Genomic DNA, 14,251 nt, shown 5'->3' on the forward strand with positions numbered 1-14,251 from the left:
AACACACTAAAATCTACATGAAATTACCCCCCAAAAAGCGTATAAAAGATCCGCTCATCACAACACCAAACTTAAACTGTTGCTTGTCCTCAAGCAACTAGATAAATAAAATAGGATAAAAAGAAATCAAGAAGCAATAATATCTCATATTTTCAAGTGAAGCTCAGATTCTAATTAGATGAGCGGGGCTAGTAGCTTTTTGCTTCTGAACAGTTTTGGCATCTCACTTTATCCTTTAAAATTTAAAATGATTGGCATCCATAGGAACTCAGAGTTTAAATAGTATTATTGATTCTCCTAGTCTAGTATTACCACCGGATACATAAATGCCACAGACACATAACTGGGTGAACCTTTTCAGATTGTGACTTAACTTTACTAGAGTCCCCAATTAGAGGTGTCCAGAGTTCTTAAGCACACTCTTTTGCTTTGGATCACGAATTTAACCACTCAGTCTCAAGCTTTTCACTTGGACCTGCATGCCACAAGCACATGGTTAGGGACAACTTGATTTAGCCGCTTAGGCCTGGATTTATTTCCTTAGGCCCTCCTATCCATTGATGCCCAAAGCCTTGGATCCTTTTCACCCTTGCCTTTTGGTTTAAAGGGCTAGTTGCTTTTTCTACCTTTTTTGCTTTTTTTTTCACTGCTTTTTCTTGCTTCAAGAATCAATCTTATGATTTTTCAAATCAGCAATAATATTTCTCTTGTTCATCATTCTTTCAGGAGCCAACAATTTTAACATTCATAAAATTCAGTATCAAAAATATGCACTGTTCAAGCATTCATTCAGAAGACAAAAAGTATTGCCACCACATACAAATAATTATAATTTTCCTTATTAAGAACTCGAAAAAAAATATTGCGTCTTTATTCTAAAAATCAACTATTTTATTCATGTTTGATGATGATGAGTAAAATAAATTATAGCTTAATTGGAGATAAAATCAAAATAGATATACTAATTACTACTGCTCATATATAACTTCTAAGGTAAATTCCTAATAAGAACAATTATCACAGAGTTAAGGCTAAGATTAGAACTCAACAACCTTTAGTTTGGAAGATGATGGGTGCTCCTTCAACTCGTGGGGTGTCTGGTCATTCAAGAGATAGCTTCTGGCGCTTCAGCTTCTGTATCTCCAGATATTCGTCTTCTTTCAGATCAAATTTAACTTCCGGGTTCACTGATCTCAGAACCATTATTTTGTGGTAATGGTCTACATGTTCTTTGGTTAAGAACTTCTCTTGATTCCAAAGTGGTTTTGGAATATTCTCTTTCTTGCCTCTTGAAGTGGTTTGTTTTCCCTTAGGTGCCATGATCTTGATGAGTTTTAGCTCATTGATCACGGAAAAACACACCAAACTTAGAGGTTTGCTTGTCCTCAAGCAAAAGAAAGGAAAGGAGTGGAATAAAAGGAGAGGCAATTTCAAAAATTCAAAAGATATTATGAGATTTTGAAAAAGATTTGAGAAAAAATTAAAAAGATTTGACAAGAATTCAAAAAGATAGATGAGTTTTGAAAATGATTTGAAAAGAAATTGAAGAAGAATGAAGAAATATTTTTAGGATTAAGAATTTTTTGCATTTTGAAGTTAAAAGTTGAGAATTTGTAACATGTTTATGCAAGAAATCATGGATTGAAATATGAAAATTGGAAAAAAATTTGAAGTAAAAACGAATTTACCTCCTCCCCACAATCCTGCGTTAACTGCCCAAATGCTGCATGTTTTGGGCATTTAACGCCCATTTGCAGCTTCTCCTGGGTGTTCAACGCCCAGCTGTTGCTTCTAGCTGGCGTTGAATGCCAGGAACTCCTTTGTCACTAGGTGTTTTACTGAACGCCCAGGACGCTATAAATCTGGCGTTAAACGTCCAGAAGGTGCTTCTTTCTGGCATTCAATGCCCAAAAGATGCTTCTTTCTGGCGTTTAACGCCCAGGTGGCTATCCTTACTGGCGTTGAACGCCCAGTAGATGCTTCTGTTGGGCGTTCAACGCCCAAAATAGTTCCTACTGGCTTTTTCGCACTAGTGAGCTTCCTTTTTGCTGTTTTATCCTGCGAACCCTTCTGTACCTCTGTGAATTCAAGAAATTGCTATTTTACCTTGAACATAATTGACATAAACCTATAAAAATCAATTAATTAACAAATAAGATTTGTAAATGGCTGGGTTGCCTCCCAGCAAGCACTTCTTTATTGTCTTTAGCTGGACTATTACTGAGCTTTAATCAAGTCTCAATTTTGAGCAATCTTGCTCAAAATTGCTTTCAAGATAATGTTTGACTCTCTATCCATTAACAATGAACTTTTTATTGGAATTATTATCCTGAAACTCTACGTAACCATATGGTGACACACTTGTAATCACATATGGACCTCTCCACCGGGATTTCAATTTCCCGGGGAATAATCTGAGCCTAGAGTTAAACAGTAGAACTTTCTGCCCTGGCTCAAAGACTCTGGATGACAACTTCTTATCATGCCATCTTTTTGCTTTCTCTTTGTAAATTTTTGCATTTTCGAAAGCGTTGAGTCTGAATTCCTCTAGCTCATTTAACTGGAGCAATCGTTTTTCTCCAGCTAACTTGGCATCAAGGTTTAAGAATCTGGTTGCCCAATAGGCCTTATGTTCCAGTTCCACTGGCAAGTGACAGGCTTTTCCATACATAAGCTGGTAGGGAGAAGTTCCTATAGGAGTTTTGAATGCTGTTTTGTATGCCCACAGAGCATCATCCAAGCTTCTTGCCCAATCCCTTCTACGGTTGATCACGGTCCATTCCAGGATTCTTTTAAGTTCTCTATTAGAGACTTCAGCTTGCCCATTTGTCTATGGATGATATGGAGTGGCCACCCTGTGGCTAACTCCATACCGAACCAAAGTAGAGTAAAGCTGTTTATTGCAAAAATGAGTGCCCTTATCACTGATTAGTACTCTAGGGATACCAAATCTGCTGAAGATATGTTTCTGGAGGAATTTCAGCACTGTCTTAGTATCATTAGTGGGTATTGCAATAGCTTCAACGCATTTGGATACATAATCCACTGCCACCAGAATATGTGTTTGAGTATAATGGTGGGAAAGGCCCCATAAAATCAATACCCCATACATCAAACAACTCAATCTCCAAGATCACTTTTTGAGGCATGGCATAACTATGAGGAAGATTGCCAGATCTTTGGCAACTGTCACAATTAAGTATAAACACTCGGGAGTTTTTATAGAGAGTAGGCCAGTAGAAGCGACATTGGAGGACTCTTGTGGCTGTTCGCTCACTTCCAAAATGTCCTCCATACTATGATCCATGGCAGTTCCAGAGGATTTTCTGTGCTTCTTCTTTAGGCACACATCTACGGATTACTCCGTCTGCACATCTCTTGAAGAGATATGGTTCACCCCAAAGATAGTACTTTGCATTAGTAATCAATTTCTTTGATTGCTGCCTACTGTACTCTTTGGGTATGAATCTCACTGCCTTGTAGTTTGCAATGTCTGCAAACCATGGCACTTCTTGGATGGCAAAGAGTTGCTCATCCAGAAAGTTTTCAGAGATCTCAGTAAGAGGGGGGATGCACCTTCTATTGGTTCTATTCGGGATAGGTGATCTGCTACTTGGTTCTTTGTCCCTTTTCTGTCTCTTATTTCTATATCAAACTCTTGTAGAAGCAACACCCATCTGATGAGTCTGGGTTTTGAATCCTGCTTTGTGAGTAGATATTTAAGAGTAGCATGGTCAGTATACACAATCACTTTTGATCCTACTAAATAAGATCTAAACTTGTCAATGGCGTAACCCACTGCAAGTAACTCTTTTTTTTATGGTTGTGTAGTTCTTCTGTGCGTCATTTAAAGCACGATTGACATAGTAAATGACATGCAGAAGCTTGTCATGCCTTTGTCCCACACTGCACCAATGGCATGGTCACTGGCATCACACATTAGTTCAAATAGTAATGTCTAGTCTGGTGCAGAGATGATTGGTGCTGTGATTAGCTTAGCTTTCAGAGTCTTGAACACCTGCAAACACTCCTTATCAAAGATAAATGGCGTGTCAGCAGCTAGCAGATTACTCAAGGACTAAAAAAAGGACTACTGATGTTGTTGGATTCTGACCTCCCTGCACTCGGAATGGATTTTTCAGAGCTACGGATTCCAATTAGCGCGCTCTCAATTGGGTTGGAAAGTAGACATCCAAGGCTTTCCAGCAATATATAATAGTCCATACTCTGCGCGAAGATAGATGACGTAAACTGGCATTTAACGCCAGTTCCATGTTGTAGTCTGGCGTCTAGCGCCAGAAACAGGTTGCAAGTTAGAGTTCAACGCCAGAAACAGGTTACAACCTGGCGTTCAACTTCAGAAACAGCCCAGCCATGTGAGAAGCTTAAGTCTCAGCCCCAGCACACACCAAATGGGCCCCAGAAATGGATTTCTGCACTATCCATCTTAGTTTACTCATTTTCTATAAACCTAGGCTACTAGTTTAGTATAAAAATAACTTTTAGAGACTTATTTTGTATCTCATGACATTTTAGATCTGAATTATATACCTTGTGATGGCATGAGTCTCTAAACTCCATTGTTGGGGGTGAGGAGCTCTGCAGTGTCTCAATGAATTAATGCAATTATTTCTGTTTTCCATTCAAACACGCTTGTTCCTATCGAAGATGTTCATTCGCACTTCACTATGAAGAAGGTGATGATCCGTGACACTCATCACCTTCCTCAATCCATGAATGTGTGCCTGACAACCACCTCCATTCTACATTAGATTGAATGAGTATCTCTTAGATTTCTTAATCAGAATCTTCGTGGTATAAGCTAGAATTGATGGCAGCAACCTTGAGAATCTAGAAAGTCTAAACTTTCTCTATGGTATTCCGAGTAGGATTCTGGAATTGGATGACTGTGACGAGCTTCAAACTCGCGAGTGTTGGGCGTAGTGATAGACACAAAAGGATCAATGGATCCTATTTCGACATGATCGAGAACCAACAGATGATTAGCCTTCCTGTGACAGAGCATTTAGACCATTTATACTGAGAGGATGGGAGGTAGCCATTGACAACAGTGACGCCCTACATACAGCTTGCCATGGAAGGAGCCTTGCATGTTTGAAAGTGAGGAAGCATTATGTTACAGGAATTCAGAAGACAAAGCATCTCCAAAACTCCAACATATTCTCCATTATTGAGTAGCAATTACTTATTCCAAACACTTTCACTTTTTACAATTAAATTCAAAGAACCTTATTGGCATCCTGACTAAGATTAATAAGATAACCATAGCTTGCTTTATACCAACAATCTCCATGGGATCGACCCTTACTCACATAAGGTATTACTTGGACGACCCAGTGCACTTGCTGGTTAGTTCTGCGGATTGCAAAAGTGTGATTTCAATTTCGTGCACCAAGTTTTTGGCGCCGTTGCCGGGGATTGTTTGAGTTTGAACAACTGACGGTGATTCTTGTTACTTAGATTAGGAAAAATTTGTCTTTTTAGTTTAGAGTCACTAGGATTGCATCTTCTATTATTCATTTTAAAAATTTTTCAAAAATATTATTTTTCTTTATTTGAATTTTCATTTTTTTAATGAGTTTAGTGTTATGTTCTATGTTTAGTGTCAATTGCATGCTTTTCTTTGTCTTTCAATTTTTGAATTGCATGTTCTTTGTTTTTCCTTGATCTTCAAATTCTTCTTGTCAATTTTTCTTATTTGATCTTTGATTTTTCTTGTTCTGTGTGTTTTCATGTTTTCCTTGTGCTTTTTCAAAATATTAGTTTTCAAAAATATATTTTTCATATACAACATTAAAACACGTTACATTTATAGCTCAGTTGGCTAGAGCGTTGGCTTATGTTCTTGGCAATTGGGTATCTTCCTTTTAAAATTTTTTTAAAAATAATTTTTCTTTGATTAAATCTCGTGCCAAACTTTAAGTTTGGTGTTTTCTTGTTAATCTTTCTTTAATTTTCGAAAATTTTATTATAGTTTTCTAAAAATTTTAAGTTTGATGTTCTTTCTTTTGTTCTTGTTGTTCTTGTGAGTCTTCAAAGTGTTCTTGAGTCTTCTTTGTGTTTTGATCTTAAAATCTTTAAGTTTGGTGTTCCTTGGTGTTTTCCCTCCAAAATTTTCGAAAACAAGGAGCATTAGATCTAAAAATTTTAAGTCTTGTGTCTTTTGTGTATTTTTCTTTCATCATAAAATTCAAAAATCAAAAAATTATCTTCTCTAACTATTTTCAAGCAAATTTTTCGAAATTTTCTATAAAAATTCAGATTTCAATTTCAAAAATTTTCAAAATCTTATCCTTTTAAGATTTAAAAAAATCACATCTTTTTCAAAAATATCCTAACCACTTTTTCTCTCCTCATTTTTTCGAAATTTTTTTAAAATATTTTTTATTTTATTTTTTGTTTTAGTTTTTATTTTATTTTATTTTATTATTTTGAAAATTACTTTTTTATAATAAAATAAATAAAATAAATCCACATCATCTCCCTTTCTCTATCATGGACCTAAGTGGAAATGAACAGTCCAAAAGGACTATGGGGTCATATGGGAGTAGTATCTGTATACCCTCCATTGGAGTTAGTAGTTTTGAGTGGAATCCTCAGCTCATTATCATGGTGCAGTAAAATTGCCAGTATTCTGGTCTTCCACAGGAAGAATCTACAGAGTTTCTGGCACAGTTTTTACAAATTGCTAACACGGTACATGATAAAGAAATACATCAGGATGTCTATAGATTGTTACTGTTTCCATTTGCTGTAAAAGACCAAGCTAAGAGGTGGTTAAATAACCAACCTAAGGACAGCATAAAGACATGGGAATAGCTGTCAAAAAAATTCCTGAATCACTATTTTCCTCCAAAACGGATGACACAGCTAAGGCTGAGCATCCAATGCTTCAAACAAGGAGATAATGAATCCCTTTATGATGCCTGAGAGAGATACAGAGAGATGCTGAGAAAATGCCCCCCTGAAATATTTTCAGAGTGGGTGCAGTTAGACATCTTCTACTATGGGCTTACAAAAAGAGCTCAGATTTCTCTAGACCACTCAGTTGGTGGATCTATACACATGAGAAACACAATAGAAGAAGCTCAAGAGCTTATTGATACAGTTGCCAGAAATCAGCATCTGTACCTAAGCAATGAACCTTCCATCAACGAAGAGGCTAAAACAATAACTGCTGAACTCAGTCCTACAAAACAAGTTACTGAATTCAATCAGCAACTGGATTTTCTAACAAAACAACTAGCCGAGTTCAAGGAGATACTACAAGAAACAAGAATGGCTAATATAAATATGAAAATACAGTTGAAGCAAATAGAACAGCAGTTATCAAAACAAATAACAGAAGAGTGCCAAGCAGTTCAATTAAGAAGTGGGAAAACATTAAATACCTCACTTCAAGGCAGCAGAAAGCCAAGAAATGAACAGACTGTTACCCAAAATCCCTCTGAGGGCAGTCAGAGCCCAGAGAGGAAGAGCGCCAGAAAATGGGTGGGAAGCTGGCGTTGAATGCCCAACCCATGCTCAGTCCTGGCATTCAACGCCAGAAACAAGCAAGGTATTGGCGTTAAACACCCAAAGGAAGCACAGTTCTGGCGTTCAGACGCCAGAAACAGCTAAAGAGTTGGCGTCTAACGCCACTCTAGCTTCCACCCCTGGCATTCAAATGCCAGTGGGAGATCAGACACATACAAGTGCTGATAGCAACCCCTCTAAAAAGGGTTCTCAACCCACATCTGTAGGCAATAAACCCACAACAACTAAGGTTGATGAATACAAAACCAAAATGCCTTATCCTCAGAAACTCTGCCAAGCAGAACAGGATAAGCAATTTGCCCTGTTTACATATTATCTCAGGACTCTTGAAATAAAGATTCCATTTGCAGAGGCACTTGAGCAAATACCCTCTTATGATATGTTCATGAAAGAAATCTTAAGTCATAAGAAGAATTAGAGGGAAACTGAAAAAGTTTACCTCACTGAAGAATGCAGTGCAGTCATTCTGAAAAGCTTACCTGAGAAGCTTAAGGATCCCGAAAGCTTTATGATACCATGCACACTAGAGGGTACTTGTATCAAGCAAGATCTATGTGATCTTGGGGCAAGTATCAACCTAATACCTGCATCTACTATCAAAAAGCTTTGTTTGATTGAAGAAGTCAAACCGACCTGGATATGTCTTCAACTTGCTGATGGCTCCATTAAATACCCATCAGGCGTGATTGAAGACATGATTGTCAAGGTTGGGCCATTTGCCTTTCCCACTGACTTTGTGGTGCTGGAAATGGAGGAGCATAAGAGTGCAACTCTCATTCTAGGAAGACCTTTCCTAGCATATGGACGAACCCTCATTGACGTCCAAAAAGGGGAAATAACCCTGAGAGTCAATGAGGATGAGTTTAAGTTGAATGTTGTCAAAGCCATGCAACATCCAGACACCCAAAATGACTACATGAGCATTGATATCATTGACTCTCTGGTAAAAGAGGTCAATATGACTAAGAGTCTCGAATCAGAGCTAGAGGATATCTTTAAAGATGCTCAGCCTGATCTGGGGGAACCAGAGAGAATAATAGAACCTCTGAAAATCCCTCAGAAAGAGGAGAAACATCCCAAACCCGAGCTCAAACCATTACCACCATCCCTGAAATATGCATTTCTGAGAGAAGGTGATACTTTTCCTGTAATCATAAGCTCTACCTTAGAGCCACAGGAAGAGGAAGCACTAATTCAAGTGCTAATGACACATAAGACAACTCTTGGGTGGTCCATCTGTGATCTTAAGGGCATTAGCCCAGGCAGATGCATATACAAGATCCTATTGGAGGGTGACACTAAGCCAGTGGTTCAACCACAAAGGTGGCTGAATCCAGCCATGAAGGAAGTGGTGCAGAAGGAGGTCACTAAATTACCAGAGGCTGGGATTATTTATCTTATTTCTGATAGCCCTTGGGTAAGCCCTGTCCAAGTCGTCCCTAAGAAAGGTGGCATGACAGTGGTTCATAATGAAAAAAATGAACCGGTTCCTACAACAACAGTTACAGGGTGACGTTTGTGTATTGATTATAGAAGGCTCAATATAGCTACCAGAAAGGATCATTTTCCTTTACCCTTCATAGACCAGATGCTAGAAAGACTAGCAGGTCATGAATACTACTTCTTCCTGGATGGATATTCAGGCTATAATCAAATTGCAGTAGATCCCCAAGATCATGAGAAAATAGCATTCACATGTCCATCCGGTATATTGCATACAGAAGGATGCCATTTGGCATGTGCAATGCACCTGCAACCTTTCAAAGGTGCATGCTCTCTATTTTCTCTAATATGGTGGAAACATTTCTGGAAGTCTTCATGGATGACTTTTTAGTATTTGGAGACTCATTCAGCTCCTGTCTAGACCATCTAACACTTGTTCTAAAGAGGTGCCAATAGTCTAACCTAGTTTTAAACTAAGAAAATGTTACTTTATGATGACTGAAGGAATTGTCCTTGGGCACAAAATTTCGAACAAGGGAATAGAGGTGGATCAAGCTAAGGTAGAGGTAATTGAAAAATTACCACCACCTGCCAATGTTAAGGCAATCAGAAACTTTCTGGGGCATGCATGATTCTATAGGAGGTTTATAAAAGATTTTTCAAAAATCGCCAAACCTCTGAGTAATCTGCTAGCTGCTGACACGCCATTTATCTTTGATAAGGAGTGTCTGCAAGCGTTTAAGACTCTGAAAGCTAAGCTGGTCACAGCACCAGTCATCTCTGCACCAGACTGGATATTACCATTTGAACTGATGTGTGATGCCAGTGACCATGCCATTGGTGCAGTGTTGGGACAAAGGCATGACAAGCTTCTGCACGTCATTTACTATGTCAGTCGTGTTTTAAATGACGCATAGAAGAACTACACAACCACAGAAAAAGAGTTACTTGCAGTGGTTGACAAATGAATTTTTGCCGGTGTAGAAATTATCAAGTAATCAATCGTAGTATAGTCTAAACCGATGCAAAATCCATCATCAAACAAATCTACAATCTATAACCGAGAGTATTAGTCCCGAGTCGTTCTTCCCTAGGAATGCTACAAGGATGCGTGTTATTGGTTAAGTGGTCTTTTGTGGCTTGAAGAGTGTGGCATAAAAGTGCTAATAAAAGAAAACAACAATCAATCAATATTAAAAGCCTTGGCCAAGGTTGAACATTGGAAGTTCCATCACTATAGTTTCCTTCAATTGTGATAACAAAGGAGTGTTGCTTCACTTAGTCAACCCCTAATTATAGAGGAAAGTCAAGTAAAAGTAACTAACTTGAGTCACAAGTCCTAGTCTTACCCTAGGGAAGTCTAGCTTTAGTGCACTCTAAGTCAATTAGCAATCTTCAATTCTTAATCAACAATTGACATCCATTATTCAAGTGTCTCCAATGACTCAACTACTAGGCCAAGTGAGGGGATACTACTCCATATCTAAAGTTGGCATTTTCTCAAACACTTGGAGAGCGAGAATGAAAGACATAGTAAAATTGAGAGGAAATTTAGAATCAAAGTCATTCAACACAAGAAATCAACAAGAATCAACAATGAACAACAATGAAAATGAGATCTTCAATGAATTAATAGAATCCAAAACAACAAAGTTAAACCTAAGATCTATAGGAATTGAACAATTACAAACACTAATTGAGATTAGAGAAGAGGATCTACAACATGAACAAAGTAAATTGAGAGTTGTAATAGATCTCACCAAGGAATGGTTGAGAATTGAGAAAATGAAGATGAATCCTAGAGAGAAGTTGGAGTTTCACTCTCTACAAATGTAACTAACTAAAAATATCTACCTAATGATCTAAAATTAGTCTATGGATGTGAATGTGTGTCAATGTGTATATATGTGTCAATCCCCTTCAATCCTTGGCTCTTATATGCATTTTTGGCGCCAAAGTTGGTTGCTGAAACCTTCCAAAATCGCCAGGCACGTGTTGCAATAAGAGAATCACGTGCAAACTACGACGCGTGCGCGCACGGTACGCGTGCGCGCACGGTACGCGTGCGCGTCCCTGGCTAATTCTGCGATGTGCGCGCGAGCGCCTTGTGCGCGTACGCGTGCTTGGCCGAGATCAATTCTTTGGCTTTTTGTGCTTCTCTCCACTTGCATGCTTCCTTCCTTGCTTCCTTTGATCCATGCCTAGCCTATTTCAACCTGAGATTACTAGCAAACACATCAAGGCATCTTATGGAATCAAAGAGAAATTAGAATTCATCAAAATAAGGCTTAAAAAACATGTTTCTACACTTAGGCACAAATATGGGAGAGATAACAAAACCATGCTAATTTCTAGGCTAAATGTGACAAAAGGTTATCAAAATACTCTAAATTCAATACACAATAAACCGTCAAATTGGGGTTTGTCAACCTCCCCACACTTAAGCCTTAGCATGTCCTCATGCTAAATTAAGAAGGAACTAAGGGTAATGACATTTATTGAATGCAACTAAACTTATATGCAACTACCTAAAGTAAATGCAAATGCTTAATTCAAACATCTCAAATCGCCAAGAGAGCATGTGTAAGCACAAGGGCTAGGCAATAGGAATTAATTCCAAACCACAATTGTATTGAATTATCAAAAAGAATTTAAACTTGCAAGAATATAGATAATATGGGTGAGTACATGTAATTGAACTTTTGAACCCTCACCGGATGTGTATCCGCTCTATTCACTCAAGTGTTTAAGGGTCAATTCACTCAATTCTCTTCTAATCAAGCTTTCCAAAATTTGATTTTCTTCTAACAATCAACATTTATTCAATGCATGCATATATTCATCATGAGGTCTTCCATTTAGGTTGTAATGGGGTTAGGGTCAAGGTAGGCTCATTTATGGTTAAGTAGACTAGAATTTGAATCTTTGATTAGCATAGGCTTCCCCACCTAACTATATAATGACCTATACAAGTTCAAACTATTCTAACTACCCATTCTTCACTTTTTCTTACATATTCATGCATTTCCTATTTGATTCATAACACCTATGCATTGATTCCTTTTTATTGACTTCACTTTGGGGTAATTTGTCCCCTTTTTATTATTTTCTTTCTTTTGTCTTTCTTTTTCTATTCTTTTTTTTCTATTCTTTTTTTTTCTTTTCCTTTCATCCTTTTTTTTCTTTTCATTTCTTTTTTTTTCTTTTTTTTTCAAACTATACACAAGAACATCAATGCATAAGGTCTATTCATTCGATCAATACATGAGTATGTACCCAATTCCTAATCATGAAAGTATACTACCCCTTTTATCCCATCCAATGTTCCCAAGCCTCACCAACTTTGAATAATAAACACTCTCACTAGCCTAGGCTAATCAAAGATCCAAACAAGGACTTTTATTGGTTTTTCGCCTTGGGCTTGTAATGTGCTAAAATGAGAATAAGTTGGTTAAACATAGGCTCAAAATTGGCTAACAATGGAGAATAAAAGGTTGGCTATTTGGGTAAGTGAGCTAATGAAATGATGGCCTCAATCATATAAACGCATAAATACAAGAAATAGATGGACATATAGAATCAAGCAAATCAAGGATTACAATCATAGAAAGAGAGTAATTCACACAAGAATGGAAAATAAGTGGCTATAAAATGTAACCACATCAATAGGCTCAAGTCTCACAAGCTTGTGTTCTCAATTCAATACATGCTTCACAAAGTATGAAATTCAAGCAAGTTTTACCAAAAATTTTCTTTCAATCAATTGGGTTAAAGCCTATATTTAAACTTCTTGGAAACTTTCAATATTTGACTAAGCATTGTTGTGATTGAAAAATTCAAAAATTTTCTTAGTTCACCCTTTCCTTTTTCACTTAAAATCACTTTCTTATGCAAAAAGGGTGACTAAGTGTTTGCAAGTCAAAATACGATTTCTAATCACAACCACGAATTAAAAAGAAAGATATGCAAAAATGTATAAAGAAAAATTCAACTAAAAGTAAAAGTATGAAATCTATCATCTAAAACATCTAAGGATATCCATAAGCATCAAAGTATCTAAAATCCAAAATAAATCCAAAATAAGTAGTAAAAGTATCAAGCAGTAAAAGTATCCAAAATAAACTCAAAATACATCAAATATATACAAAGAGTGTGCAAAGTAAGATAGCTAGCAAAGTGGCCAAAATGTTCACCGGTATCTAATGATGCCACCGGCTACCTCCCCATACTTAAGATTAAGCATCGTCCTCGATGCTAATCCTGAGGATCAGGGATAGGTACACCGATAGGCTCTGGCTGTGGTACCGGCTGAGACTCCTGTGTCTGAGGTGGTGCCTCCATATGTGCTGGCTCAGTCTGGAAATCTGTGTGCTCCTCCTCATGGGTCTCCTCATCGGAACCGGAGGACTCTGGTAGAGGGGGCAGCTCAAGGCCTTGGGCCACAAACATATGGTCAATCCGGTCCAGGCGACGCATGATCTGGCGCTTAGAGGAGGGAGGAGAGGGAAGGTGGGGTAGCTGTGCGGTGGTGGTCGCCGGCAGAGCAGGGAGGTTATGGGAGTTGCAGAAATGGAAATGGAGGTTGGGGAGGAAGAAGGGCGCGACTGCGCGACGCTCGTTGCGCATTAGGTTATCATATTTTTTTGAAACGACGTGGGCGCGCACCTTGCGCGTCCGCGTGCATTAACGAAACTAGGGACCTACGTGTGCGCGTACAGCGCGCTTAGGCGCGGAAGATCAAAATAGGTAAAGACGCGTGCGCGTACCGTGCGCGCACGCGTGAAAGAAGTTGGGCTGTAGGCTTAGGGTTGGCCCATAGGAGGCCTAACTCTCTGGTCAATGGCCTGGTGGTTGCACTACTTAAGCTTGTGCGTACGCGGCATGCACGCGTCCGCGCGAGTTGAATTGGGCCAGGGGCTTAAGGATGGCCCAGAGCTGGCCTAACTCTCTGGGGCTTGGCGCAAGATTTTGCAGCAGCAACTCGACGCGTACGCGGCAAGCACGCGTACGCGTGCTATTCCCTATAGTTGTATGGCGCGCACGCACGTAGTGTGCGTCGGCGTGGAGTGAATTGGGCTCGAGGCACAACGCTGGCCTAGGAGAGGCCCAACTCTCTGGATTATGGCTGATGATGCATCCGCTCATGGACGCGTGCGCGTACAGCGTGCGTGCGCGTCCTCCCCCTCTTTCTTTTTTTTTTTTTTTTTTTGAACAACAATGCCTAAAAGCTCTACTTGCCCAAAGACTCCCC

Source organism: Arachis hypogaea, chromosome 6 (genome assembly GCF_003086295.3).
Source record: "Arachis hypogaea cultivar Tifrunner chromosome 6, arahy.Tifrunner.gnm2.J5K5, whole genome shotgun sequence".
NCBI classification, from domain to species: Eukaryota; Viridiplantae; Streptophyta; class Magnoliopsida; order Fabales; family Fabaceae; genus Arachis; species Arachis hypogaea.